A 7542-nucleotide genomic window follows, 5' to 3' on the forward strand; every position below is an offset into this window, starting at 1 on the left:
AGCTGAGAGCTGGTAGTTGGGTGCCAGGAGCTAGGGACTGGTAGCTGGGGTCTGGGTTCCAGGAGCTGGGGACTGGGACATAGGGGCTGGGTACAAGACACTGGGGACTTAAAGCTAGGGGCTGGGCTCTAGGAGCTGGGGGCTGGAAACTGAGAGCTAGGAGATATGACTTAGGAGCTGGGTGCAGGGAGTTGAGGTCAGAGAGCTGGGGCCGAGAGTTGGGGGTGGGAGGTGGTTGCTCTGACAGGAGAGACTGAGGGCCTTGGCACCTGAACAGCTGGGCCGAGGGTGGGTGTCCTGGTGGCCCAGGGAACAAGCCCAGCCCTGGGAAGTGAGTGAATAGAAGAGGGCCACCTGGCAGGTCTGGGCTGAATGTGTTGGGGCTGGCAGGGGGGCGGAAGGCCTGAGGACACAGAGTCAGGTCCCGGGCTCAGAGCCTGGGTAGATGGCCTCAGGGCAAGAGAGCAGGAGACTGCGGGAGTCCTGCAGGAGCTGGGGCAGGAGTTCTGGTTGGTCAGTGCTGAGGGCCCTGAGGAGGGCGAAGTGCCTTGGGCTTTGAAAGCTGGTAGGGGCCGGGTCTGAGCTGACTGACAGGGAGCAGGTGGGCAGAGGTAGGAGACTGGACTGGCAAGAGCTCCAGGGCTGCTGCAGGGAGGGGACCCTGGGCAGTGCAGGACCCAGGGCTGAGGGGGAAGCCAGAGGCTTTTCCAAAGGGCCCAGCTCTGTTTAGCGGTGGTGGGGTTATGGGGTGGGATCACAAGGTGGCTGACCCAGCAGAGGGGCCTGAGCAGCAGCTGCTGGAACCTGTGGTATAAGTGGGCAAGGGACAGGGGGCTGCCAGGGGTGTCCATCGTTAGAGGAACAGACCTGGCAGGGGGTGGGCTTGAGCTTCTGAAGCCTGAGAACTCAAGGACAGAGGGTGTACTCAGCTTAGCTGGGGCTCACAGTACCTGCACAAACAGGGAAGAAGAGGATCCAAGGGCAGGTGCAGGGCTCCCACCTGGGCTGAAGGTGGGCTGGGATACCCTGGATTCCAGAGCTGCTAGGCTAGGAAGCAGGGCCTGAGGGTAGGTGGGGCTCAGGCTGAACTGACAGACCTGAGAGCCAGGTGGGCAAAGGCAGGGACAGGTTGAGTTTGGGTTGTGGAGGGAGCAAGAGGTTGTGCCTTGGAGCTAGCTCAGGGAGGACCATGCAAGGATGAGGAAGCGTCTGGTTGAGCAAGGAGCTGGAGAGTGGCCAGGAAGGACAGGTAGGCCACAGTGTAGAGAGTGGGGGTGCTGGATTGAGGAGTCACAGGGGGCCACAGGAGCTCAGGCCTAGAGGAGCAGATTAGAAGGAGCCTGGGCTGGGGGCTTGGGCTGGCCAGTGGAGGGGAGGGGGGCAGAGAAAGGCATGCACATGCTCCCAGGGGCTTGGTCCAGGACAGGGAGGGGCCTGGACAGCAGTCACTGGCAGGAGGCAAGGCCTGCTCAGCCTTCACTACATAGAGGGATCCTTCCTGGAGGGAGAGAGTGGGCTCCAGGAGACCTGGAGACACAGAAGGCAGAGACAGGAGTGGCAAGAGGCTCTGCGTGGAGCACCCTGGACTGGAGTGCTGGCAGGGTGCAGCAGGGGCTGCCAATCCCAAGTACAGGCTCAGGCTGGAACAAGAGGGCACAGAGATGGTCACTGGCTCAAAGACCACACAGAAGCTGGCTGGAGCAGGGGCCCACAGTCCGTGGTCAGGCAGAGGACTAGGTCTGGCACCCCGGGGAGGTGGGGAACCTGGTGCCACCCACCTTAAAGTTAATGGATAAGCAAAGTGGGAGGAAGGTACTGGGAGACCCCAGGGCTGAGCTGGCTCTAGGTGGGCTTGGAAAGCTGGCCAGCTGATTGAACCAAGCCCGTGGTTCTGGCCTAGTCAACGAGGCCACAGCCAAGGCTCCTGGTCCTGGAAGCATGTCAGATCAGAGATGTTCCAGGCCTGGCAACTTCCTAGGGGCCTCCAGAGAGGAGGTGCTGAAGTGGGAGTGGATGAGTCTCACTAGCTCTGTGACCCAGGTGTGTGCCCAGATGTGTTCCTCAGGTGTGTACCCCTGATGCCTGTGAGCACAGAAGACGCACCTGGCAGTCAGGCAGCCTGGCCTGGCCTGGGCACATGGTCATGTGGGGCCCCCTCTCTTGCAGCCTCCACCAAGGCCCCATCAGTCTTTTCCCTGGCCCCCGGCTGTGGGACCACAACCTAGTCCAAGGTGGCTCTGGCCTGCCTGGTCGCCAACTACTTCCCAGAGCCAGTGACGGTGTCCTGGAACTCTGGAGCTCTGTCTGGAGCACACACCTTCCCGGCCGTCCTGCAGTCATCCAGCCTGTACTCCCTCAGTAGCATGGTGGTGGTGCCCACCAGCCGCTGGACCAGCGAGACCTACATCTGCAGCATCGCCCATCCGGCCAGCAACACCAAGGTGGACAAGTTTGGTGAGCCATAAGCATGGTTGGGAGGGGGTCCCCACAGCCTGTGTCCCCAGCAGATAGGTTCAGGGTCAGCCTGAGGCCCCTGAGGCACGAAGAGATGCAGGGCAGCTGGTGGCCCCTGCCTGTCTCCTCCCACTAAAGGGCTCTGCCTGCCCCACCCTGGGGTCCCACAAATTCAAGGAGGGCATCTTCTGGGGTTACCCACAGGCCCAGGGGACACACAATCTGGATACCCATAATCCAGTCCTTGTGCTCAGAGTCGGATGGTGAGTCTCACAGCTGACAACTGCTTCATGAAACAGCCTAACTTGACCTCATTCCAGTCTGAGGGCCAAACATTCCCTCTCCCAGCTGGGATGCCCACTCTCCTCTCCATTAAGGTAACACTCCTTGTCTGTCTGCTCTCTCTGCAATGCCAAGTCCCTGCAAGAGAGATTGTTCCAAATGCCAAGGTAAAGTGAGCCCCACCGTTGCTAAGAGGAAACAGCCCCAATGGGAGGACAAACCCAATCCACGCCCCAGCCCCTACGGCCCTGTCACTGACTCTCAGCTCTTCCCACCAGCTCCTCAGCTCCTGGGAGGACCCTCTGTCTTCGTCTTCCCCCCAAAGCCCAAGGACACCCTCACGATCTCCCGAACCCCCGAGGTGACGTGCCTGGTGATAGATGTTGGCCAGGAAGACCTGAACGTGCAGTTCAATTGGTACATGGATGGCAAACAGGTGAACGCAGCCAAGACCAGCCAGCCAGAGCTGCAATCCAACAGCACGTACCGCGTGTTCAGTGCACTCCCCATCTCGCATCGGGACTGGCTCACAGGCAAGGAGTTCAAGTGCAAGGTCAACAGTAGTGCCTTCCCATCACCTATTGAGAAGGTCATCTCCAAGGCCAAAGGTGAGGCAGTAGGTGGGCGAGGAGGGGTGGGCAACCCCTTCCTCTGTACTGGGAATAACCCTCTCCACCTTCATCCCCACAGGACAGCCCCATGAGCCACAGGTGTATGCCCTGCCCCCACACCGAGATGAGCTGACCAAGGACAAGGTCAGTGTCACATGCCTGGTGAAGGGATTCTACCCGTCTGAAATTGATGTTATGTGGGAAAGGAACTAGGAGCCAGAGCCTGAGAACAGCTACACAAACACAGAAGTCCACCCCGAGGCCGATGGGACCTTCTTCCTGTACAGCAAGCTCACAGTGCCCAAGGATAGCTGGCAGCAAGGAAACACCTACTCCTGCGTGGTGCTGCATGAGGCGCTGCGCAACCACTACACCCAGAAGTCCATCTCCCTGCTTCCTGGTAAATGAGCCTGGCCAGCACACCCAGCGAGTGCCTCTCCCACTGATTGGTGGGGCCCCTGAGCACACCTGGAACCTCACCTGTAAATAACCCCAGGCGACCCACCCTGAAAATAAAGCACCCAGCTCTGCCCTGGTGTCCTGCAAGACTGGCGTGATTCTTTCTGAGGCCCACGTGAGCCTGAGCTCTGCCAGGCTGTGGGGTCAGGTGGGGCCTGAGACCTGCACTGTCACCACTGGGGGAGATCGCGTGGGGTCTGTGCAAGCCACCCTGGGAAAGCCAGCCATGGGCAGCCTGCTACAAGGACAGGTCCTTCGCTAACAGTGTCTCCTCTCTGGGTCCCTCCTCCAGCCTGCAGCTACGGTGCTGGAGTGAGGGAGGGATCAGGTAGATGCACCTAGGGAGGCTGTGTGGTGGAGAGTGTCTAAGTTGTCCCAGGGGTCCCCTGCAGGAGTTCCCCATGGTGGCTCTGTGTTCACATAGAGGTCCCCGGATATGGGGACAGGCCCTCTTTTTACACTGGGGCTCCAAGAACAGATCACTCCACACAACACACTCAGGATCCAGGCGGTCTGCCCAGGAGAGGGAGGACACCCACATGGACACTGAGCTCAGACCCATGAAAAGCAAGCTTCTTCTGATAAACAACACTCCAGCACCCACAGGTCACCTTCACACATGCCTCACACATGCCTCACACATGCACACACAAATACATGGATCACAGTGCACACACACACAAACACACACACGTAAACAGATGGGCACATGGGTACACATGCACTCACATAAAATCACACATACATGTACAAACACATGGCACACACACACTCATATTCACACTCACGCATATACACACACGTACATACACATGCACACATACACACAAGTAAACACACCCAAACACATGGACACACATGCACTTACAAGCACACACATGCACCCACACACACGTATATACAGGGGCATGCATGTACACACAAACATGTGGACACACTCACACACACACATACAAGCACTCCCCTTATACACTGGGGCCTCACACAGGGCAAACTGCACAATGCCTGCCAGCACAAGCCCAGGTCACATGAACACACACACCAGCCTCATCCCACACCCTCCAAAGTTGCAGGAGTGCCCTGTGGGTTGCTCCAAGCTCATCTATACCTGACCAACTCAGATAGGTCCCTACCTGCAAGGACCCACATGCTTCCTCCCAGGCCCACCCTCCAGAGCTGCTCAAATGGGCAACACTCCTGGTCTCCTCACGTCACCATGAGCTCAATCCTGTGATGACAAAGACTGCCACCGGCCTCCTGCACACTCACACTCCTGCCCCCTCACACAAAAGGGGTCAAAAGCCCTTCACTGTTCCCAACATCACTACTTACAACTGTGCTTTCCCGGGGAAGGCGGGCTGTACTGTCCCTCCTGCTCTCCAGACCTTTTCACCCCTGGGAGATGCAATGGAAGACCCGGGGCCCAGGCAGGAGGCAGGTGGGCTTCGGGTGGCCATGTCCCAAGATGGCCCCTTATGCTACTCTGACCAGCCCAGAGCTGGTAGGCCAGCAAAAACGAGTGGTTCTCACAGCTGGCTGGGCCTTAACCAGGGACAGGTGTTCCCAGCCATGCTGGGGTCCAAGCTGTAGGAGAGGGATGGGACTGAGGACAGTACGCAAGTCTGGGGAGGGGTCCCCAGCACTATTCTGAGAAACCATAGAAGAGGCATGGCCAGGGACAGCTGACCATGGGGACCTGCTGGCTCAGCCCTTCCTGCAAGGGGACAGGCAGGGAAGACAGGGTGAGGGAACTGGAAGGCCACCCCCAGCATAGTTGGGGCCCTTCCTCCTGGACCTTCCTGTCCCCCATGTCTGTGCCAGCACCACGGCATGGACACCCTCGCTGATTCCTTGTCCCCTTCCCAGAGCTGCACCCGGATGAGAGCTGTGTGGAGGCTCAGGATGGGGAGCTGGATGGGCTGTGGAGCACCATCTCCATCTTCATCACCCTCTTCCTGCTCAGCGTGTGTTACAGCGCCACCATCACCTTCTTCAAGGTCTGATCCTCAGGGCCTCTACTCTGTACCAGCCCCCAACCCCCCACCTCCAGCCCATCGCCCCCTACAGCAGGCTACTCTGCCAGTAGGGTCCCCATGCATGGAGCAGCCGGACCCCAGGCGGGTAGGCAGAGGGAGAGAGGGGACCTCAGGGCTCCGGGCCTGGGGCTGTAGGGGCCTGGGCTGGCCTGCTCACTGTTGCCACGCTGTCACCCGCAGGTGAAGTGGATCTTCTCCTCGGTGGTGGAGCTGAAGCGGACCATTGTCCCTGACTATGGTAATATGATCGGGCAGGCTGCCTAGGGGCTACTGAGAGAGAAACACATAGAAGCCAAACCTACCACAGGCTTCAGATGGCTCCACCCTCCACCCAACCTCCACCATGCCCTGTGGCCCCACCGCTCCTGACCACTCACTGCCCTCTGACCATGCTGTCTCATTTCCCTCCTGTCAGGGAACCTGGTGGACAGCACGTCCTCCCCCTGACCTCAGCAGCCTGGATACCCCACTACCCCATACCTAAATAGCATTTACAGCAGCACCAGGAGCGCTGGTGGGGTCATCACACTGGGAGGCCCTCAGGGTCAGCTGTGCATGTCCATTCTGGAGGAGCGAATGGGCCAGTATTCCCTATGTCCATTTCAAGCAGGGACCTGAGTGCAAGCTCCATTCCAGGGCTGGCTCAGAGAGACACCAAATCTCAAAGATCCTTGGTAGGGATATCATGTGCCAAGGCAGGGGAGCCACTGACCATCACCCCCAGAAATGATGCTCCCTTGGGAAGGGGCTTTCTATCCAGTCCTAGCCTCCCAAGCAGTGCTCTTAGATGTGGAGTTCAACCAAAGGGACAGATGCTCCCAGCCTCTGCCTGAATGGAGGCCCATCAAGGGGCTTCGTCCAGGATACCCACAATCTCCCAGCCACCAACACTGTTCCAGCTAAAGGCCCAGCCTCAACGCCACCCAAAAACCACCTGAGAAGACCTGGGCCATAACCATGGACACTGAAGGGCCTGGAGGGTGCAAGGGCAGGGCCCCTGGATGAGGGTGGGCATCTGTGCCAATCAGGAAGGGCATCAGGCCTGAGGGGCAAGTGGCTTGACAGCCTCCTGGAGAGAAGCTTGGTTTCTGGTGCCCCAAGTGGTCAGGGTGTACCATGGGAGGCCACCTCCATGGGCCCCTGGACAGAGGTGGCCGAAGACAAAGAGAATAGAAGCAAGGAGAATGCTCAGAGTGAGGACCTGGCCAACAAGACTCTGATGGGGAACCAGGCCAGCCCGGCCGCAGGCACTGCACAGAGATCCCAGGGCCAAGCCTTGACACCTCTCTGGGCTCCCTGTCTCCCATCTTCCCTTCCAGCAAATACTCAGCAGAGTCACACCACAAAGGAGCCAGAGTGCGGAGCCCACATCTTAAGGTGGGGAGAAGAATGACGCAAATGGAAGCAAACCATACCAAAGAAATGCCACATCTATCAGCTCTGTAGCTTCTTACCTCTTTTTAATTTTCTGAATTTCCTTGATTTTCATTCATGTAAATGTGTTGTTCTTGTTTTTTAATTACAATGAAATGGACTTAAACTGTATGATTTGTCATGGTTGTAGTCTTTCTATGGTGACACCCTTTGAGCCTTTCAAGTGCCAGCCCTAGCAATGAGATGAGCCAAGCCATGAGTCCCAAATCACCCTGAACACACTCAGCTCCAGACACTGGCCAGGGTCCCTTTGGTGTCCCCAGCAT

General features: G+C 58.2%; 1 pseudogene and 2 gene segments (V, D, J or C); all 3 read left to right on the plus strand.

Moving 5' to 3' along the window:
* Positions 1–7542, plus strand: part of LOC104846692 (immunoglobulin heavy constant gamma 1-like) — a 398675-nt gene that overhangs the window by 344901 nt on the left and 46232 nt on the right.
* LOC135228350 (immunoglobulin heavy constant gamma 1-like) overlaps positions 1–7542 on the plus strand; it is a 441642-nt gene that overhangs the window by 343886 nt on the left and 90214 nt on the right.
* LOC104846691 (immunoglobulin gamma-1 heavy chain-like) lies at positions 2493–3887 on the plus strand (annotated as a pseudogene).

This window comes from Loxodonta africana, chromosome 21 (assembly GCF_030014295.1).
Source record: "Loxodonta africana isolate mLoxAfr1 chromosome 21, mLoxAfr1.hap2, whole genome shotgun sequence".
NCBI classification, from domain to species: Eukaryota; Metazoa; Chordata; class Mammalia; order Proboscidea; family Elephantidae; genus Loxodonta; species Loxodonta africana.